At 34.6% G+C, this 22,175-nt stretch overlaps 1 protein-coding gene across 25 annotated transcripts in view; it reads right to left on the bottom strand.

The window, feature by feature from the left end:
• The window catches only part of MBNL1 (muscleblind like splicing regulator 1), a 219,744-nt gene that overhangs the window by 142,005 nt on the left and 55,564 nt on the right, over positions 1-22,175 (bottom strand). The window contains exon 2 of one of the 25 annotated variants that reach the window (XM_058426393.1): positions 7,210-7,375. The exons of the other annotated variants lie outside the window; for them this stretch is intronic. The gene's annotated coding sequence lies outside the window, so the exon portion shown is untranslated. The remainder of the gene's footprint in view (positions 1-7,209; positions 7,376-22,175) is intronic. 25 annotated transcript variants of the gene reach the window in all.

The raw sequence follows: 22,175 nt of genomic DNA, 5'->3' as shown, positions 1-22,175 counted from the left end.
CAGGTCATTATGTATGCACTGAAATAAATGTGTTTCTTATTCAACCTCACATCAATCCCAAGGTACGTGCTATTATTATCATCCCCGTCTTACGGATAAGGACACTTGGGCACAGAAAAGCTAAGTAACTTTCCCAGTTACTCAGTTGGCAATTGGTATAGTGAGTGATGTTCTTAGTGTTTCAAACAACAAAATATCTGGAAATAAAATTCTACATGGCTATTCCTCATAATAAAAGTATTTTTAAAAAACGAAAAAGAACACTGTAAACAGTGAGTGCTGCTAAAGGTTTAATAAGTGGCTGTCTAGGAGAGAACTATGGTTGGCATCTGCCAATTTCTAAAGTGTAAACACTCTCACCATAGCCAATTTTAAGCTATCAACAAAGACATCATTGAACATGGAATTGGGAAGAGGTCTCGACATAAGCCAGTTCCAGCACTCCATTGCCTGTAACCTTCAACAAGCTATACAGGCAGAGTGACTTTAACAGACTAATTACATGACCAGGAAGATAACAAGTAAATCAAATAAAAGGTGCAAAACTGCTATCTCTCTTGTTTGCAAGACTCTGTATAAAAGTCACAGTCAATTTATATTTGAAATTAATAAACTCCTAAGGAATATAATGTAATGTGTGAAAGGCAATGAAAATGAATAAGTAATTCATAGACATTCCTCAAGGTAACATACATTTTCTATGAATGACAGTTGACATTTATAAAGTATTCTTTATATGTGATTAATGAACTGTGATTAGTAAGTGATTTCCTGTTAAACGATTCCTCCCTCAAGGGGCAACACAAGAGGATTTATTTCCAACTAGAGAAGTTGAAAATGAAAGCACAGCTGAAAGAAATGAAGTTATCTGGGTCAGCAACGATACTGCAACCGAAAACAGGGGGATAATTTTTGCATACCCTGTGCTTTCAAACTACATGTCATATAAAAGGTGTTGAATGAATAGTGATCATAAGAAAGGAGGGAATAAAACCAATCATAGAACTAGATTTTTTCACTAACTATAGTCAACAGCTGCATAACAACGCTTCAGTCAACAAAGGACCCACATATATGATGGTGGTCCCGTAAGATTACAATGGAGCTGAAAAATTCCTACCACCTAGTGACATTTGTAGGCATCATAACCTCATAGCACAACACAGTATCTTTTCTACGTTTGAGTATGGTTTGATACACAAATACATAACATTATGTTACAACTGCCTACAGTATTCAGTAGGATAACAGGCTGTATAGGTTTGCAGCCTAGGAGCAATAGGCTGTACTATACAGCCTAGATGTGTAGTAGGCTATACCATTTAGGTTTGTGTAAGTATACTCTATGATGTACACACAACAATGAAATATCCTAATGACACACAGAATGTATCCCCATTGTTAAGGCATGATGTGTGTGCGTGTGTGCACACACGTGTGTGTATATATATATTTTTTAAATTATTTACAGTTCGTGAATACAGATATATTTATATAAAAGGGAGTTCAAATTATTCATATTTGTATGTTTACACTATTTCTTTAAAAAAATTCCTTTAGGTTATTTAACAATATTATTGAATGAATAAGTCTAGTTAAATGAATTTTATATGGGTATAAAAGGGAGTTAGAATTATTACTATATTGATCCTATCACTTTTTTAAGTTCCTTTATCATTTAAAAATAATGTCCAATGAGTAAGTACATTTGGATACATTTTGAATTAAATATAAAATCTATTTTTTACATAGAATGCAAATGTAATGTTAAAAAGAAGTAACCAGTAATTGTAAAGCAAAAAATGCAAATTCTACACAAGTTTACTTAGGCAGTTAGCAAACTGAAACCAGTATAACCCCATTTTTGGCATGTGGCAAGTCTGTTGCTGACCTCTTACTGAATCTGGCTCCCACAAACCGACAGCCTATTACTTAACAGTATCCTGGCTTAAATAGACTCAATAAAACAAATGTAATTCACTAGCACTGTCTCATGCTTATTAAATTCATATGGAAAACAAATGCAAAATGTGCCTTGAGCCTTGTTAAGAGTCTATATATGTTGCTTTCTGTTGTTCTTCTTGTCACAGTAGTAGAATGCACAAATCTTTTATTAAGTCAATTTAACTATTGATTTCTACTCTTAGCGCTTATAAATGGCATAAAAATGTAACTTTTTCAGTCCACTGCTGTAGGGGAGAAAACCTCACAAAATTAGTGATTATAAATGAAAAAAAAATCAATCAATAAAACTGTTAAGTAAAATAACTCATACCAATCTTGTTACATATCAAAATTGACATTTTTTCCCAGCCCAGTTATCAGACTGAGATGATAATATAGACGTATTTTTTAATCTTTGTGATACCGTAATTAGAATAATTCAAGTTAAATGATTTTAGTGTTCTATATACAAGGCTAGTTTGCATTTCCGTGACATAGCCTTTCAAAAAGGGAGCTGTGTCAATTTTTAATGAAATGCATGACCTAATTTACAACTGTAATGACTATAATTAGTCTAATAGTTTGTGTTTTTTTAATCTTGGGGATGGGGCAAGGAAAGTTATGGCATGGGTCAGGAGCTATGAACACTGGTGATGTACCACATTCTATTCCATTTTAAATTTAATACAAATAAAGTAATATTTATTGGAAGCCTACAATGTGTTAGGCTGAAGAAGACTAAGGCATAGCCTTATAAAGCTTCCAGACAGGGGACATGGAGTTAGAAACCTAACAACAATGGTCTATATTAGGAGTATGACAGAGTTCTAAAGTTTTTCTCTTGTCACTGCATTTTTATGCAGTACAAAAACGTGGTTAAAAAAAGTCTGTTTTCATTATTTTTAAAAATATCTATACTATAATAACATTACCTGGCTTTTAAAACAGTATCTAAAACAAGAACAGTCTCTGGATTTGGAATAAAGAGATTCTCTTAGATTACTGATATGTCCAGATTTAAAAAACAAAGAACAACCATAACAACAACAACAAAACCTCAGGATAAAATAAATACCACTATCTCTTTCAGTTAGTTTGAAAGTAGATATGAATACATTTTCTTTTGAAATTGACATGCCACTGTGTGCAATGCAAATAGGAAGCAAGATTGGAAATACACAAAGGCAGAATTACTGAGGAAAAAAAAAATCCTTTAAAATTTGATGGAGAAAGGGACACCAGGCTTGATCTACTGTCTCTTGAGCATTTTAATTATTTCCCAACTTGCAAGATTAGAAAATTAGACCAGCTTCTCAATTACTAACGAATAAAATGAATGTAGAAGGAAGAACTCTACACTCATCTCTTTTAAATGCTGCATGAACAAGAGGCTCACTGTTCAAGACATTAAGTATTGCTTCATGCCAAGGCGAAATATTCTATAAAGTTGTATCATTTTTAAGATTATTACCAGGGACTTACCTTCTCGGAAAACTCACCCTATTTGCAGAAAAAGATGACAGAACTAAAATAATGGATTAGCAGAACTTTACTCTCTAAGCAAATGACTTTTATAAAATCTGAAGTTCCCTGAAGAAGGCTAGTAAGTCTCAATGAGTAACATATCATAATGCTCAAGTGGTGATTGTAGCATTTGTTACCAGCTACATAATTACTCCGTTCTAACTCTTAATGAGCCTGAAGTACTAAATTTTTAATTCCCCTGATGATCCTCTTCAAAGTGGATAAATGTAGGTTTCTCCCCAATCAAATATTTAATTGTCAGTACTACTGGCACCAACACACAATCTGGAACATTTTTTTACTCTCTAGAACTTTTCAGTTCTTCTAAAAATAGCTTATATCATACAGATCTTAAAATAATTGTTGGAGAGAAAAAATAAGGAGCAAGTTAATAAGTGGCAGAGTCTAGAGACATACTTCTTGGAAGCTTGGATTCTCTTTTCTACTTCAGATTAAAGACTAGAAGTAGAAGTTGCAACACTATAAAGTATTCACAGTTGGAAGACAAAACAAATTTTTTTCTAAAATTAGAGTATAGAGAAATTTAAGTGTAACAGAGATATAGGAATCCCTTGACAAATACCATATGTCCTTGTTAGTGCTATTAGTTTGATAATAAAAACAATAATAATTATACTAGTAGTCTGGTTCCCAGAATGTTCCTCTCATAATAAACACCAATACTAATCAAAACTCTTTTCAATATTCTCGGTAGAGTCAAAAAAGATAAAAAAAAAAAAAAAAAAAGAAGAAAAAACTGATAATGTTTCTATCCTGGCAGTATCATTTCTCCCTATGCGACCTTTGAAAGCTAAATATTCTGTGTTAAGCTGAATAGTTTTCCAACAAAGCACCCTTATGAAAAGAGAGTTAATACTGTCACCAAAATAACTGTGTATTGTGTCACTGCACAGGCCAATTTATCATTCCCCTCCGAGACATGGGCTGTATATACAGCTATCATATCAGGAAGCTTGACTAGGTCCCCATGTGCTGCCTGCACAAGATAACATACAAAACAGGGCATAAGTCCAAGGAAAGGCCTGTTCTAGAAATTTACATCAACAGAACATAGTCCATTATAGTGCCTGAGCAATTTAACTGGATGAGTCCTATCATAAATGAAGGATGCTGGACTTCGCAGAGAAACATTTTATGAGTAATTACATGTTGCTGTCCAACAAATGTCCTATTACATAAAAAGAAATTCTCTGAAGTTGAATTTAAAAACACATAAAATCTTCTCACAATTATTGGTCATAGTCTGGAAGAAACATTGCATTCAATTCACTAAACAATGAATGCCAAGGATATTCAAAACACTATATATATAGAAGTGATTAATGCAAGCTTCTCATTCTGAAGGAGTTTATAAACTAGTGGGGGCTAGAAACAAGTTACAAATTAACTGTAAAATCAAGAATAATGTAGTGTATTCTATGACACACAAAAAGTAAGGAAATGCCAAAAAGTGAAGCTATTCATTTTCATGAAGGATGTTTCATTTGATGATCACTGTACAATGAGGGACTCAGGAGTAAGAGCACAAAGAAAGAATTAAACTCTTCTGTCAATTGCGACCACAGGTTGACTATAGATGCAAGAGTTGGACAAAAATCAAAAAGGTATTCTGTAAGAATCAATTGGCCATATAGAATTTAAAAGTTGAGCATTGTATATTTTATTATAATTTTTAATTGTCTTCCATGTCATTTTATTAGTAAATTTTATAATAAGCATAATGTATACACATGCATTTTTTTTTTTGGAGAGTCTGTTGTCCAGCCAAAAAAAAAAAAAAACAAACCAGTATAGAACTTTAATGCCACCAGTAACCAAGGCCTCAGAACAGTCAAGAAAGTTTTGTCACTTGGACTCGACCTTAATCGCAGTTTTCACCTGTCAGGTGTGTCAATGATGCCATTTTCATGAAATGAAGACAATAAATTCTAGTTTTTGTGGTGATTTAACTAGTCACATTTAAAGGGCTAGTTTGACCTCAAGATCTTTATGAATGTGATTTAACCCTAACCTCACCACTCCTTGGTTCCCTATCTGTAAAACTAATGAACTGCATGACATCATTTCTAAGGACTCTTCTGACGGCAATTCTGACACACTAAATCAGTAGAGTTCAATGTGGAAAGTGACAAAGGAAAAAATCATCTCTAAATACTAAACAAAACCATTGAACACTGCACAAGCAATCTTTTAAAATGCAAAGAAAAAATGCAATTTAAACTTAGGCCCCCCCAATAAAAGGTTTTCCATGAAGTTAAATCTAACACCTGAAGTTTTCGTTATCATATTTTAAAAGCTTTGATTATATGAAGACTTGACTACTCACTGATTTGTCTCTCCAACTTACTCTAGTGAAAATGTAAGTAGAACCACAACTGAATCTCAATTTTTTTCCAAGCTACTTCAAAAACGCTAGAGGAACTTCCAGTAGTACAAATAAAAATAAGGTTAGTAGGTTGTATTCCAAGTTTTAAATATTAACATGATATTGAATAATCATAATAACCAGAGGAATTTAAATAGGCAGGATATTACAATTTGAACTGGTTGCAGTCTGTGAATGACTGTAGAGTGTCTTTTTTTGAATCTGGATTGATTTTACTTCTATTCTTCAAATTGACATAATAATAGCTAGTCACAGCTTAGAAACAAGATTTGCAGCCTGTCTTTTCAAAGATCTATGTAGTAATGATAAACCCAGTGGTTTGAATCCATCAAGCTCATGCTAAGCACTATGTCTCTGGGTGAACAGTTGCTGCTGGACAATGAATCTTTTCAAACTATCTGTAAACCCACAAACAAATGATTCTCCATCAATCAAGTCCTATTTTAATTCAAATGCAGTTTAGAACCACACAGTGGAATAAGTTTGCAGTAATTTTATAAACTTAAAACATTTTATCTTTATGTTTATGATAATGCAGTTTTATTTGTACTAATGAAATAAAAAAACATAGCTCAATAAATATAATCTCCAAAATTCTACCATGAATTAAAACTTGTAATGATGCTACATAATTTCTTGTTGAGTTTCAAGACATTGCAAATATAGTAAGCAGTATCCATTTTAAGTTTTGTCATAAGATAAATACATTTTAATGATCAAATCACTTTCAAAATGCTTGTAACGTGAGACTGCTTTTTTCTTCCAACGGTGACCTGTTTTTCTCTAGAACAGTTACTAAGAAAAATATTTTTCAGCTAGTCATAAGAATGACTTCCTTAGCAGCCCTTTCCTTTGTACCATTAAACAGTCTGGAAAATTGCTTGCTTGACTCATTCATGCTGTCAAAATATACTACAGGCTAAGGTTGACCATCAATTTTCTCTGTATCCTGTAACAACACATCCAATTTATGCATGATGTCCTAAAGCAACAGTAATTGCAGTCTTAGGACTACTTTCATACGTTAATATTTTGAAAAACTATATTCACACAGGCCAATCTATTCATTTGTTGCAGCTAAAGGATATGACTTGTTGTACAAGAAAATCTGTATACATTTAAGTCCACTACAATTAAAAGATAAAAGACCAAATGAACAAAATAAAGTCCGTAGGTTATAATATATCCTTTATCTTCTTTTTGAACATCTCGTTGAACATCTATTTCAAAACAGAACTTGATCGATGAAGAATCATTTGTTTGTGGGTTTACAGATTCTATGGGTTTATAAATAAGAATCAATTAGAAATTCAAAGAGAAGATATTAGACTTACTTGGAGATAACTCTATGGAGTTATTTCGAGATTAAAAAAAAAAACAAAAAATAGGCCAGGGACAGTGGCTCACGCCTGTAATCCCAACACTTTGGGAGGCCAAGGTGGGTGGATCGCTTGAGCTCAGGATTTCAAGGCCAGCCTGGGTAACATGCTGATACTCCATCTATACAAAAAAACACAAAAATTAGCCCGGCATCATGGTGCATGCCTGTAATCCCAGATACTCAGGAGATTGAGGCGGGAGAATCACTTAAACCCAGGAAGTGGAAGTTGCAGTGAGCCAAGATTGCGCCACTGCACTCCAGCCTGAGTGACAGTGAGACTGTCTCCGAAAAAAAAATTTTTTTAAGGAATAAATAATTTGAAATTCTTTATACAACTAAAATAGTCACAAAGTCATATCAGGTAGTCACAGAACTCCATATAAATTTATAAGAATCTTTTAAAAGTTAACACATTATTTTATCAACTGGCTGATTTGTTATCAATACAGGAAATTAATAAAGCAGAATGGAAGATCTGTAGTAAATTGAGACTTGCTAATTACAACCAATGTACCATCGAGTAGCTTTTTTTTGTTTGCTTTTTAGGGACCAAAAATCATAGGAAACAGTATTTATAAAGAAAAATACATATTTTTGAATCCCAAATTTAATGGGGACATTTATGAAACAGAGTTACTGTACCTTCTAACTATGAATAAGAAATGACTAAGTAGGTGAGAAGGTTATTTCATCTTCTTAATCTTTTTAAAAATTCATCCATAGTTTTAATAAGAAAGCAAAGCAAAAAATAAATAAATAAATAAAAGAAGAAAAGGAAGAAGAGGAGGAGGAGGAAGAAGAAAAGGCAAAGCCAGCTCTATCTGAAAGTCTGGAGCATGTGAAAATTTCCAGATGGTTTTATCCTTAGGAGATAAATACATCTTCTCTATAGATTGGGAAGTCATGGCAAAAATACTATGTTCCTGGAACCTCTCAGCAGTATTAAAGGAATGGTTGTTAATAAGAGGCACACAACTTTTAAAATATATATCTGCACATGTCTGTTGATTTAGAAATTCCAACTAGGTGATGGAGCAAGTAGGACTAGGTGATGGAGCAAGCAGTGGGGTGAGAGAATAAATAAATATATTCCAAGTCTCTTCTGCTTTGTGCAGGCAGGATGCTTGGAAAAGTACCTGAGAAGCTATTTGCACACAGTGGGCATGCCATGCAAGCTGTTGACTCACATGGAATTAAGTGGATCCTGCTATTAGTATGGCTGATCACTAGGCAAAAGAAAGGTTTGGGTCTAATAGGTATTTGCAGCAAAGTGGTCCAACTGGCAAAACCTCTTACACTCTCTACTTTCAACGCCGAGTTTTCGTTTTTCTACTGTTAAGGTTCAGAACTGACAAGTTTGAGGCCACAGGTTTAACATGCATTTTTTAAAAGGCAGTCATAATTGTTTATGCTTCCTCATTCTTCAAAATTCATATGCTAAGCCAGATAAACCAGAGGTGGCAAGAGGTTACAGACGAAAAGCCCTAAAAGGTATTAATACAGGGAGAGAGTGGTACTTCTTCAATTTATCCTGAAGCAAATACATTTTGAAAAGTCAAGCAAACCCTTGGGGCCACAATGTGACGTGAAATAACTGATAAGGAGTACTTCATTAATATTACAGTTCTTATTATGAGAACTTCAGAAATTCTTCCTGATTTAATATTTCCATAAGACGTGTGTGTGTGTGTGTGTGTGTGCGAGGAGAGAGACAGTGTGTGTGTGTGTTCACACGCTTTCACTATTGATATTATCTGTAGAAACTTGTCTGCTGGAAAATGTTTCTTTAAACTTTGGTTTGGCTCCTACTTTGGAGCTGATGAGAAATAAAAACTTTTCCATGGATTAGAGCCAACAGAGCTGCTACAACAAAAGGTAACATTCATTAGAGAACCATGGCACCATGATCTCATTCTGAAGGTTATTTTTTTTTTTTTTTACATTAAGTGTGAATTGTCTAAAGCTTAGAAAATTCAAACTGCAAAATAATGTCAAAGAAAATAATACTGGCCTTATCTTAAATGTCATTACATGGAATTTTTTTTATAAAATATGAAACAAAACTGTAGTAAGCAAAAAGAACTCATCAGATTCTTAATAATTTAGCTTAATTTTCTATCTCTGTAATTTCCTCCAAAATGTGGGCACCAACGTACACAACACACCTTGCTTGTTATTTTTTCTTATATCCAGTAATAGGGAGTTTCAGAGAAGTGGATTTTTCTCAATAAAACATGACAATCTAAAGGTGTTAACCCCCTTGATTTTTAAAGGAAATATAGTGGGAATATATTAGGTTTTACAAAGCATCTGCTAACCAAATACCAACTGACTACTTAATTCCAGGAAAGCCTTACCGCACCATTTTTGGCAACTGCGAAAAAGCTGAAAACAAATTTTATGTTCTCTGCCCTCAGAGGTCCTCCTGTACTTTCTCCTAATTGTTTCACAACATGTTAAAAGCCTGAAATAGCCAACTCAATTAAACAGGCTACAAGCATCCCCTTTGAACAGATATTTGATCCTTCTTCAACATCAAGTAATACAATTAACTCATTGTCACACACTAAATCAATACACAGCAGAACAGAATGGGCAATAATCAATAACCTTAACAAGAAGGCAGTGGCATGGCTCAGTAAATCAAACTGTAAATGCATAACTCATACCCAGAATTAGACTCTAACAAGAACAGTTATAGATGCTGTCAAGAAAAACCCAGAACTGGCCATAGGAAACAATTAGGCTGTATTATTTCTGAAAAGCCAAGAAAATCAGGGATGTGGGGTTTTGGTGTTTGTTTCCCCCTTTTCACTTGCTGGAAAAAGTACATGCTCTCCTATTTCTAATCATGTTAAAAGTCTCAAACTCATAAATGAGGCAAATGCTTTTAAAAATTTTGGAGCTAGGCCAGGCATGGTGGCTCATGCCTATAATCTCAGCACTTTGGGAAGCCGAGACAGGCGGATCGCCTGAGGTTAGAAGTTCAAGACCAGCCTGACCAACAAGGAGAAACCCCGTCTCTACCAAAAATACAAAATTAGCCGGGCATGGTGGCACATGTCTGTAATCCCAGCTACTCGGGAGGCTGAGGCAGGAGAATCGCTTCAACCCGGGAGGTGGAGGCTGCGGTGAGCCAAGATCACACTATTGTACTCCAGCCTGGGCAACAACAGCGAAACTCCCATTTCAAAAAAAAAAAAAATCTTGGAGCAAAACGGACCATTTCAACAGGCTAGAATTGGATCCTTATCGATTCTGAGTGACAGTGAAAGGGAAAAAAAAAAGCTGTGATAAACAGAGTATTATGGATTTGGATGCTTCTTTACACATTTGAGGAAGTGAGTGGTAGATATTTGACTAAAGTTTATGTAGGTATAAAAAAATAGAAAAGAATAGTGCAAATCATGAAAAAATAAACGTTAATATTTAACCTTCTAATCTGTGCAGGTACTTTACTGAATAAACAATTTTATTTCTAGAAAAGTCTTAGGTGAGTCTTTCAGGAGAAAATTTACATAAATAATACAGCATTTGAAATATCAAATGTGAATTATTTATTATAGACCAGCATAAAGCTAAATAGGATTAGTTTTAAATGAATTTAGATTTGCTAACAGATGGCTACAACCATTTTTCCATTCATAGTTAACTGCATTTACAAAATGAATTTTCAGGTACAGACAATATAAATACTGAATTATTCTATTAATACCTACTGGTTTAGCTCTTAGTCAAGTCATACATATGTTAAGAGGTTAAGGGGTTATTTTCTCTTGATAACAGATAAGTAAATAAGCTAGTATGCGCACACTTATACACATTCAAGGTAAGTCCTTTTTAATTTTTTCAAACAACACAGAGACCTGTAGTGCAATGTGCATAATGACAACATTCACTCTGACCTAAGGCAAAGTTTCTCCCATAAGAGAAAGGTAACTTAGACTGAACTCTGTCATTCAGATAAGAACAATACAAATGGCTACTGTTAGTATCTATGGAGTATTTACATGGAGTAAGACACTACATTAAATGATTTATATCTAACTGATCTCATTGAATCAGTTAGAAAGCAAATGATACTAGACTTGTTTTACAGATAAGGAAACCAGCTTGGGACAGTAAAGTGACTGGCACAATGTCACTAGGAAGTCACTATGGAATCAAGCTCAGATCCAGCTGAATCCACGGTTTAAGCTCTTCACAAAGTCTTGATTCTTTGCCATAAAAAAAAAATGTTGGCCGGGCACGGTGGCTCACACCTGTAATCCCAGCACTTTTGGAGGCCAAGGCAGGCAGAGCACAAGGTCAGGAGTTTGAGAACAGCCTGGCCAGCATGGTGAAACCCTGTCTCTTTTAAAGATTAAAAAAAATTAGCCAGGTGTGGTGGTGCACACCTGCAATTCCAGCTTCTCAGGAGGCTGAGGCAGGAGAATCGCTTGAACCCGGAAGGTGGAGGTTGCAGTGAGCCGAGATTGTGCCATTGCACTCCAGCCTGGGTGACACTCCGTCTCAAAAAAAAAAAAAAAAAAAAAAAAAAAGTTTTTACTTGCACATTTTTTTCATGTGGCTTTTTGCAATTATTCTGAAGATCCTAGTTTGATGAAAATTCTAAACGTGACACTGGGAATGAAGTGAAAACTGCTGGTAGTCACACTGTCATTATTCCTGTCGCCAGTATTTATTTGCAACAAAATAATTTTTATTACAAATTTCATCCCAAAGAAAAGAGCATACAGGCCAATCTAGACACTCAGAAAATACCAAAACACAATAAAAAGTTACACTATGGCTAATGCAAACTAATGAAGAAAGCGCCCAGAGAAATGAAATGAAAGGACAAGGAACACCAGTAACTTTTCCCTATGATCAATTTAGTCTCGGACATAAAATAAGTTTGAATTACATACCAAGTTTGAATCTATATAATAATCTTTATTCTGACCTAAGACAAAGCTCCTCCCATAAGAAGATAACTTAGATTAAACTCTGGCATTCAGATAAGAACAATCAATACTAATGGCTACCATTTATGGAGTATTTACAAGAAGCATGACACTGAATTAAGTGATTTACCCAATCGATGTTGAATCCACATAAATTCATTTTTAATTTTCTAAAAATATATTTCTAATTGGCTGTCTGGCTAAATTCGTACAATCATGAAAATCACCAAAACAGAATGTGTGGCAAGAGTTTCAGGAAAGGACACTTATAACACTAGCTATTGGTATCGAAAGTTTCTGTCCAAGCTACCATTCATCCAAATGAACTGTTCCATAAAAATAATTATATTTCCCATGGAGTATTTTAAATAACATGATCAATTCTAATATTTGAGATACATCTCTTAAGAGTTCAGGATTACAATCTGATAGCTACTAAATACCCAGTATGCCCAGAAATTTCATCTTCTCAAACCCATGTTTTTTGAGAGCAAACATGCTCTTTATGCCATATCATGAACAAAATAGAATCAACGATTCTTATATTTACATGGTCAAATTTTTGTCCAATTACATATAACAAAAGTCTTAAAAAGAATAGTGTGAGCTATTTTTAATACATCATTAAAATTAATGTATTCACATGAAAAAAATTCTACCTACTAGAGCTAAATATTTCAGCATTATTGATATAGTAATTATTACAAATAAAAAATTAAAATTACTGAAATTTTATTTCTAGAAAATTTCTGAAATGTAATACTCAAAATCACAAATAAGTATGACATACAATAAGATATATGAATCATTGTCAAAGAGGTGGTGAATGGTTTCATCTGGATTTTAACTTAATATAGTACAACTTGTAAAGACTTACAAAGGTTTTTAAACATATTTCTGTCTTACTAGGCATATATTGGAAACAATATAATATTAATAAATGCCTAGTAAGATGAATAAAATCTCAGCCTCTTATAAAATAATGTCTTGAGCTGGGCGCGGTGGCTCACGCTTGTAATCCCAGCACTTTGGGAGGCCAAGGCAGGCGGATCATGAGGTCAGGAGTTTGATACCAGCCTGACCAACATGGTGAAACCCCACCTCTAGTAAAAATACAAAAATTAGCCAGGCATGGTGGTGCATGCCTGTAATCTCAGCTACTCAGGAGGCTGAGGCAGGAGAATCGCTTGAACCCAGGAGGCAGAGGTTGCAGTGAGCTGAGATCGCGCCACTGCACTCCAGCCTTAGCGACAGAGTGGGACTCTGTCTCAAAAAAAAAAAAAAAAAAGTCTCATGGTTCTATGCATTAGAAAAATAAGTTATACTACTTTTATGATTTAAAATACATTTTAAGCAAAAAAAAAAAGTTATGAAACACTTCCCTATCTGATGTCTTTACGTCAATTCCAAGCTTTATCTTGGAATCCTGAAATTCTCATTGGTTCCACCCACCCCCCCAAACAGTCTAGTATTCTGATTTGCTATACTGTTCATCCTCTGTCTGTGGCATGACTTAAAATTCTTGACTTTAGGTTCAGACTCTGTATTGTTAGAATATTAGTTAAAATTTTAATATAAATTTCCCACATCAAATGAGAAAATCTAAACAAGCAATTATTCAGAAGTGACTTTCTAGATTAAGAAAAAATGTGAATGAGCATGTCTTAAACAGTACAGTTGCTTAAATTTAGGCAATTGAAATGATTCAACAAATACTTGCCCATGTATGTACAACAGTCTAATATGTAGTTTCTCTAATAATCAATATACTATATTTTTGTCTATACAAGGTCACTGTATAGTGCTTCACAATCTTGCTAATTTAAACGAGTTAAACTCAGCATAAAGATTAAAAGCATAAGCTGTGAAGACAGACTTCCCACACTGAATCTCAGTTCAGCAGTTCCTGACCGTGTAACCTCGTAAGGGTTAATTGTTCTTAGCTTCATTAGTTTATATAATCAATAGATGAGGATCAAATCAGGGGAATAAAATCAGCTGTTTATACATGTGCTACCTAAAAATCAATCTGACTCAGTTTTATCTCACTGAATTATAGAAACGAATGATGAGCTTAGTATAAATCTCTTACCATACAAAAATTAGTGGTGTACTCATTCTGACTAATACAAGCACATATAGTCTTTTACAGCACACATAACCATGGCTAAAATTCATCTGCTCCTCCTAAACTGACTGTACAGCGGTTTCCAAAATATTTCGTAACAAACTTCTCAGATACACAGGAAGGCATTTAATGCTTACTTGTGTGTTACCTGAGCAAATTTGTGTTCTACTGGAACATTTTAAAATTAAAGACTAGAAGGGTTTTAAAGCATTTTATTATCCTATGATTATTTTAATCTTCGTTGTGCTTTTCAGAAGCTCGAAAGCTTATAATCACCACTAGTCTATCAACACCCAAAAAGGCAAAGACTAGTTATAAATGCTTCCTAGGATTGGGAGATGTTACTACTTATTTCCAGTCCATAAACGATTAGATGAGCAAAGATATCTGAAAGCAAATTACCGTCTGAATGCAGTAATATGGAAAAGAAGGAATTACAGACGTAATTTATCCATCACAAGCAGATCCTAAACACTGATTATGTCCGTATTTTTGCAGAAAATTGAAAATGATAGAAAAGCTTCCTAGCTTTTCTGATTTTAATTTTCCACGTTGTACTTTGTGTAATTTACTGTCAGCTATTAACAGCAGATGCTTCTTGCCTTATTTGAGAACAGCCTGGACTTAAGTATAAGTGATTCTGAAATCCAGAAGCCTACGCACTAGGTCTGAATTTTATGCAGAGAGATAAATTCTAACTTAAGATACTGGACTCATATGCGGTCTGGAGAAAACAGGGTCTTGGATCTCAACCACATATTAACACAAACTAAAATATAAATATTGCTTAATAAATCTAGACAGCTTCAGAAGAATTTTGCTGGGCCTAAAATTGTGATCTAGGGTTAAAATATAGGTGGTTACCAACTGACCCATGACGATTCAGGGACAGCTGCCACAGTCTGGTGGCCTGTGGCTATGTGAAGTCTCTTATTGGGGATTCCCTCTAGTTCTTTTATTCCCACTTGTGGTGTCATAATTAATAGTGTGAGAGAGAGGGAAGGGGAAAAAGGAAAGATAAACCACCAGAGCCATTTCTTTCTCTCTTCCTCAAGCATCTCTTTGACTGACCCTGCAATTGCTGTCCAGAAACTTCCCCCTCCTAACCATTGCCACCACCACCTAATACACCAGTCTCTCTGTTAGTAACCAGCTCCTTGAGGACTGTATTGTTAACATCTGCCTCCCTAAAGTTTGACATAGGAAGTACCTAAGTTATATTACTTAAATTGTTGAATCCTTATCACCTCCTAATGGTTTTCTTCCTCACAACAGAGTTTTTATAACTGGTCTCTGGACCATATCCTATGATAAAATGCCAAAAAAAAAACAAAACAAAAATTGAGTTTGATACTTTTATATCTACCCGTTTCCCCACGGCTACTAGTATTTAGAAAACAACAGCAACAACCACACACTTGAAAATTTCAGAGAGGAGGAAGAATGGGGAGAAGCTGTTCATGAAGCTCTGCAGTAGACAGGGCCCAGAATCAATAAGCTCTACATTCAAAAAACAGGCAGGCTGAGTCCTTAGAAACATGGGAGTCACTGGGAAGACATATTGACAACACCTTCCCACCCTAAAGGTTACATACGTGGGAAGCTTTGGACTCCAGCTCCTCACTGCATACCCTGTCTTTAGACCCTAATGATTCTAAGCAAATGCCCTATTAAAGACTAGCTTCAGGAAACAGAAGCAGCCCAAAGTTAAAGCTGGGGAAAACTACACTGGCTCACAGCATGAGTTCCAGGAGTTTGGGAAAGGCCACCTCCCCTGCACTAGGCAAGTTGAATTTCTGGAACCCTAAACTGAAATTTAAAATACATCTTTGCCATAGAAATAGTTTGACAAAAGCAGCTGGGGTCTGTGACTCTAGTAGTTCTCAAGATTTATGATAAGATAACACTTCTATGGAGCCTCTTGGGTTTAATTAATAACCAGGGTTTCCAAGGTACTGTTTGTACTGAACTATAACTCAAGCATCCTCTGGGCTACTTTGGCTTCTCAGGGTTGACCTGATGACTTAATCACCTTGCTTCTGTGGAAAAACATTTTCTAAACAATTAAACCTTTTGAATATGGCTTTTTATGCACTGGGGAGGCAGCTATATAGTTTATACAGTGACTACTTATCTGAGATGATTCATTTAAAATTTTTCCTATATGGCCATATATTTTACGACAGATACAACATCTTTGAAAGTTGGTGGCAGCATTCTTTCTGCTATTTTGGGTTCACTCCTTGACTCATTTGTTGACTTAAAATATAGTGATTACTTCTGAGTACTTACTGTTTTAGGCCCTGTACTATAAATTTGTCTTGGATATTCATTTTTATTCTTAAGTACTGCTGTTAGTTATGTTTTCTTTGTCGAATCCTTAGAATATGCATATGGAAATTAAGAAGCAATGTTTTCCAGCAAACATAACAAAACAATTAAGAGTACAGGCTGTGAAATCAGATTACGAGGCTTCAAGTCCACATTTGACTGGCTGACTGACCTTGCATGTATTACCTAACTTCTCTGTATTTCAGTGTGCCCATCTGTGAAATGGAAGTAACACCAGTAACTATGTCGATGAGATTTTATAGGGACAAAATACTATGAAAAAATGAAAAGCACTGAAAACACTGATTGACATATATTAAGTTTCAATAAATATTAACTCATCTTGTTATTTTACCCCATACAGAAAAAACAAGAAAGTATATTTGTGGAAGCAGCAGAAATACAAATCAAAGTATAGATTCTTTTGCCATATAAAATCATTTGGGACCTGTTTTGAATGACATGGCATTTCTGCTACATTCCAGTTATAAAAATGTGACTGTTTATATAAATATGAGCAGTAGGCTTGGTGCAGCGGCTCACACCTATAATCCCAGCACTTTGGAAGGCCAAGGCGGGCTGATTACCTGAGGTCAAGAGTTCAAGCCAGCCTGGCCAACATGGTGAAACTCTGTCTCTACTAAAAATGCAAAAATTAGCCGGGCATGGTGATACACGCCTGTAGGACCAGCTACTCGGAAGGCTGAGGCAGGAGAATTGCTTGAACGTGGGAGGTGAAGGTTACAATGAGCCGAGATCACACCACTGCACTCAAGCCTGGGCAACAGAGTAAGACTCTGTCTCAAATAAATAAATAAGTACAGTTATAAGAAGATAAAAAATGAAGCTGTTTAGTTTTCTCTATAAGGAAAAATAAATCCACTTGTGATATGCCAGGTTTTATTTACTAAATAACCAAGACAGGAGAAGTGATGACAAGTTTGTCAAGATGAGAAGACTTCAGTGTCTCTTCAAAAGTGGTATCTCCTCAACCACCTCCCTAACCAAGATGCTTTCCAGAGAGATTTACTTAATTCTGAAAGTTTCATGAGGAGAAAAATAATCACTCTTTTATTCCAGAAATGGCCCTCCTGAACATCCATTTCCATTCTCCCTTTCTGTCTTACCTACCAGACTCCTGATTTTAATCAAGGCAACAGTTTTTTAAAATAATAATAAATAAAAACAAAACAAACAAACATACAAAAAAAATACTTCCTAGCAATCCCTGCTACCAAAATCAGTCAGTAAGAGACTGAAAAACTACTGGCTGAAGCTCAGAGAACCTTTGCTTAAAAGGAGCCCGGCTGGGCTGAGTTATGGCGTCTTGCCTTTTCTGCGTCCTGCTAGACTAAGGATATGATGGTTGGCACTGCAGTAGCCACATTGCAATTTTGAAATAATCCTAAAGTTGGAAGCCACGTGCTCCTTAGGAACTAAGAGAGAAGGAACCTGAGTTCCAATGACTACAGAGTCGCCAAATAGACCTAGACGACTGACTGAAATATAAAACCCTAATTTGTTTATGCCAAATGCTGGGGAGGGTAGGGGAGGTGTCTCTGTTATGCAAAGCTGAATCTAATTCTTCACAGACAAAATGTCTAAATCACTTCTGTGTGACTATGGAAAGACATACTTAAGATCTGAACCAATAGTTCTCAAGATGGACAATTAGAAAGCTGGAAAGAACTCAGAGATAATAAAAGAAATGTAATGGTTAGAGATGGCCAAGGCCCTCAGGAATCCAGAGGACGAACAGCCTGTCAACCAAATTAGAAGATATCAGGGGTTATACTGTTCAGTAATTATCAGTAATTTTCAAAACACAAGCTCACAGCATAGAAAGTTTTATCGCTAGCAAAAAAATCAAACTTTATCTCAAAGTGAAAATATTTCAAACATGTGCCAAAAATGTAGGGATGATGCTGTAGGTAGATGTGCATTTGATGATATTTGTATAAGAAACAGTATTAAATAAAAACTCTGTAGTTGTTAGTATATTACAAATGAGCAATTAGCATAAGTCCTCACTAGAATCAAGCTTGTTTACAGTAAAAGTCACGAAGAAATTACTATTCGAATAATCTATTATGCTTCAAACAACTCAGAATTTCTATCAAGCCTTTCCAGTTGCTTTTACTTAAGTTGCTACATGTTAATAACTATCATTAGTGCTAAATCAAAGGCCATCTATCTAGTTACCCACTTCTGCTGGCAGTCATGATTTTTGGCCTAGCTGTTAACATGGAAAATTGCTCACCTATCTAAAAGCACGGGATGTAGTACTGCTAAGTAAAAAAAAAAAAAAATTCAAATTTCCTCAATAGGATCTCTTTGTAAGAAAATAAGAAGCTTTGTCTAAGTCTGTGGGAAGGCAGAGACATTGCTCAGCATGAAAGGTAACGGATTAGCAATGTTGATAGCTGAAATCCTCTACTTATCCTTGGCAAGGAAAATGACAAGATAAGCTTCCAAAAACTAGGTCCCTAGGTGTCTGTGCTAGGTCTGAGAAACATTCCATTTCTCACCTTTCACGTGAACTGGACATGTGTCATACAGTTCTTCAAAAGACAATTCACCCCACACTGCATTGTCTCTTTTAAGTGAGAAACCGCCTTATAACACAAAATTGTTTCAGGGGTACTCCGTGGAATTTTGAGGAGCTTCAGACATTCGAATTACAACGAAACTGAATTCAACTGTAAGTGCCACATTGCTTGAGGTCTAAATTGTTTTTAGTTTGTCACACTCACACAGTGAGGCAAGATTTCATGAGAAAAAACGTAGACGCAGTGTACCAAAATCTTGTAATATGAAGCAAAATAAATAGTTCTAGAATTACTGCAGCAGCTAGCTTGATTCAAAACACGGTTTACAATTTATCTAATAGTCTAAAAAACTTTATTCAAAAAAAAGTTTTCTAAAAAAGTTCTAACAATATAAACAGGCAAATGAATACAATTATTAGTTTCACCAAAGCAACTTCAGCTATTGAGAATTTCATTAAAGAAAGGTTTATGTCAGAGTTGATGACACTGCAGCATATTCACAGGATATTCTTTACAAAGTTGTGAAGTTTCTGCTTAGGGACCTTTTATATGAAACACACTGCTGCGCAGGTTATGCCTTAGAGTTAGTTCATCTCCTAAGTCATTAGGAGAAAACAAGGAAGTGATATGTCAATCTGTCACTGAAAGACACATTGAATATATGTGCCAGCACAGTATATATACTAATCTGTCAAAGTTTTAATACCAGTGGTAAAGATACCAGTGGTAAAAACCAAACAACAAAACAACTTCCTGGTAACAGTGATTCCAATTAGGACCCTACTAGATCAAAATTTTAATTGAAAATTGCATATTTAGTCTAAAACTTGCAGATATTTTATCAGGATTATCAGTGAAACTGGTTTTTAAAATATGATGAAAAGCCTATGCTTGAGGCTTAGAAAGAACAGCAGCAACACAGGCAATTTCTGGATTGAGGATAAACCATGCTAGCAACAGAGGATCTTCTAAAATTTAACTATAACCACCTCTGGGACTACTTTATCATGTCTAGTTATGACATCCAATCCATATGTGACCATCTGGATACTTGATTTGCCTTACCAATTTTGAGTGTTTTAGTTGTTCATTTACCCATATGTACATATATTTGTGTGCCTTCTAATACCTAATTTCCATACTTCATATATTCTGCTAAGTCTGCAGAGGCTCTTTAAAACTGTTCTCAGTACCCTTGATTGTATGCCACTTTGCAGTGGAATCTGATCTCAAATGTGTCTATGATAAATCTGATCAGGGGTGCTATTTATAGATAGATATCACGTATATAGCGAAAAGAAATTTAATTATCTTAAATAAAATTGCTCAATTTGATAAAGGAACAAGTGACTAAACTTTTCAAAGGTAAAAGAAATTTGCTAGATTTTTTGAAAATAGATAGTAAATATAAAGGTTATATTCTCTTTCTCCCATCCCTAGTACCTGAAAAATGAATGGGTATTTGAAATAGAATTCAGTAAACAGTAAGTCTATTTCTGTTGATCATATCATAAAAGCTTTTTTTTTGAGGGTATAAATAACTTGGCAAATATTAAAATACATTCTGCAGGTTTTCTTTACATTGACTCCCCAAATTTTAGTTGAGAGCTCATGACTGAATAGACAATTTGTCATTGATTTGAAACATCATTTTTGACATATAATTTTCTAATGGTGGCTTGTAGTGTTAATATTTTTCTTTTCTTTTTTCCTATCTTTTTCGCAAGCCATAGGGGAACATAATCCTCTTTGGCACATAATAATGCACCTTTGCAAATGTTCTGGATTTCCGAAATAGCTAATACACCTAAATCTATCGCATGTAATCAATTTAAGTCTCAGACTGAATACACTCTAAGACTATTATAAATTAAAACTGCAATTGTAAAAGGAAAATTAGAGAAACTATTTAGAGTATTGTTTATATACCAGCACACATTATTACAGCTTTTGCTTTTACTGTTCTCGTTCTAATTCTGACATTCTTAATAAATACCTACATTCCTCGTTATCATGTATTCCCATTTTACTTAGCAATAGATTTATTATGATAGACTTCTACATTTTCATACAGTATATTTAAATCTATTTAAACCTTAAAATCATCAGTATGCAACTAAAATAGTCAGCTAATTTTCTTCCTATTATTTTTAGTAATACACCAATTGACTTCATTTACATAAATGAATATTTTCTTGAACTGTTTGACTTATTTTTTTTTAATGAAATAAATTCTCCTCTTCTAACTAGAAGTCTGCTATTAACGTAAGTCACCTGGGAGGCTGGCCAAAGTCTGAAGCAGCACAGCTGAAGGGTACAGCCATTTCACAGGGTCCTCTCAGAGAGTATTTGGTTTGCTTTCCTAACTTTCTAAAAATAGTAGATTACACAGGCCACCTCCATCTCATGGCTCAAGAACTCAGAAAAGGCTGGACTATGGATTTAAGCAATACACAGGACACATTTTATTAAAGAAGTCAGGATATTACAAGTTTTCTAAATTTTTTTCCGTTTACTCTGTGAGAGAATGCAAATGATCTAGCAGTTACTGGCATGGAAACCTCATAACGCTCCCAAATTTCAGAACTTCAAGCATGAGTCATACAGTTACTTTAACAGTTTTAAAATATGTTTTTGATCTATTTTAGCCACAAGACTGAATACAAAAGGACTGCTATCTGAAGGGAAGGATTCTAAATACTGTACACAGAATCACATGTATCAGTTATAAATATATATATATACACACACGTAAGAAACATATTTTTTAACATAAATGCTTAATTGCATATTCAAAATTGTTTTAATGCTTAACATAGTTATTTTACTAACATTTAAGAAGCTACTGTCCTGGGTATGAAGCTCCATCATAAATATATTCATGTTTATTTTTTTCCTCTTATTCTAATTTAAAATATTTTACCAAGTTTTAGACACTGTAATTTAAATTTAAATTAAATTCAGT

The sequence above is a fragment of the Hylobates moloch genome, unplaced genomic scaffold (genome assembly GCF_009828535.3).
Source record: "Hylobates moloch isolate HMO894 unplaced genomic scaffold, HMol_V3 SCAFFOLD_13, whole genome shotgun sequence".
Classification (NCBI taxonomy): domain Eukaryota; kingdom Metazoa; phylum Chordata; class Mammalia; order Primates; family Hylobatidae; genus Hylobates; species Hylobates moloch.
The sequence above is the reverse complement of the archived record's forward strand: the minus strand, read 5'-3'. Positions and strand labels throughout refer to the sequence as shown.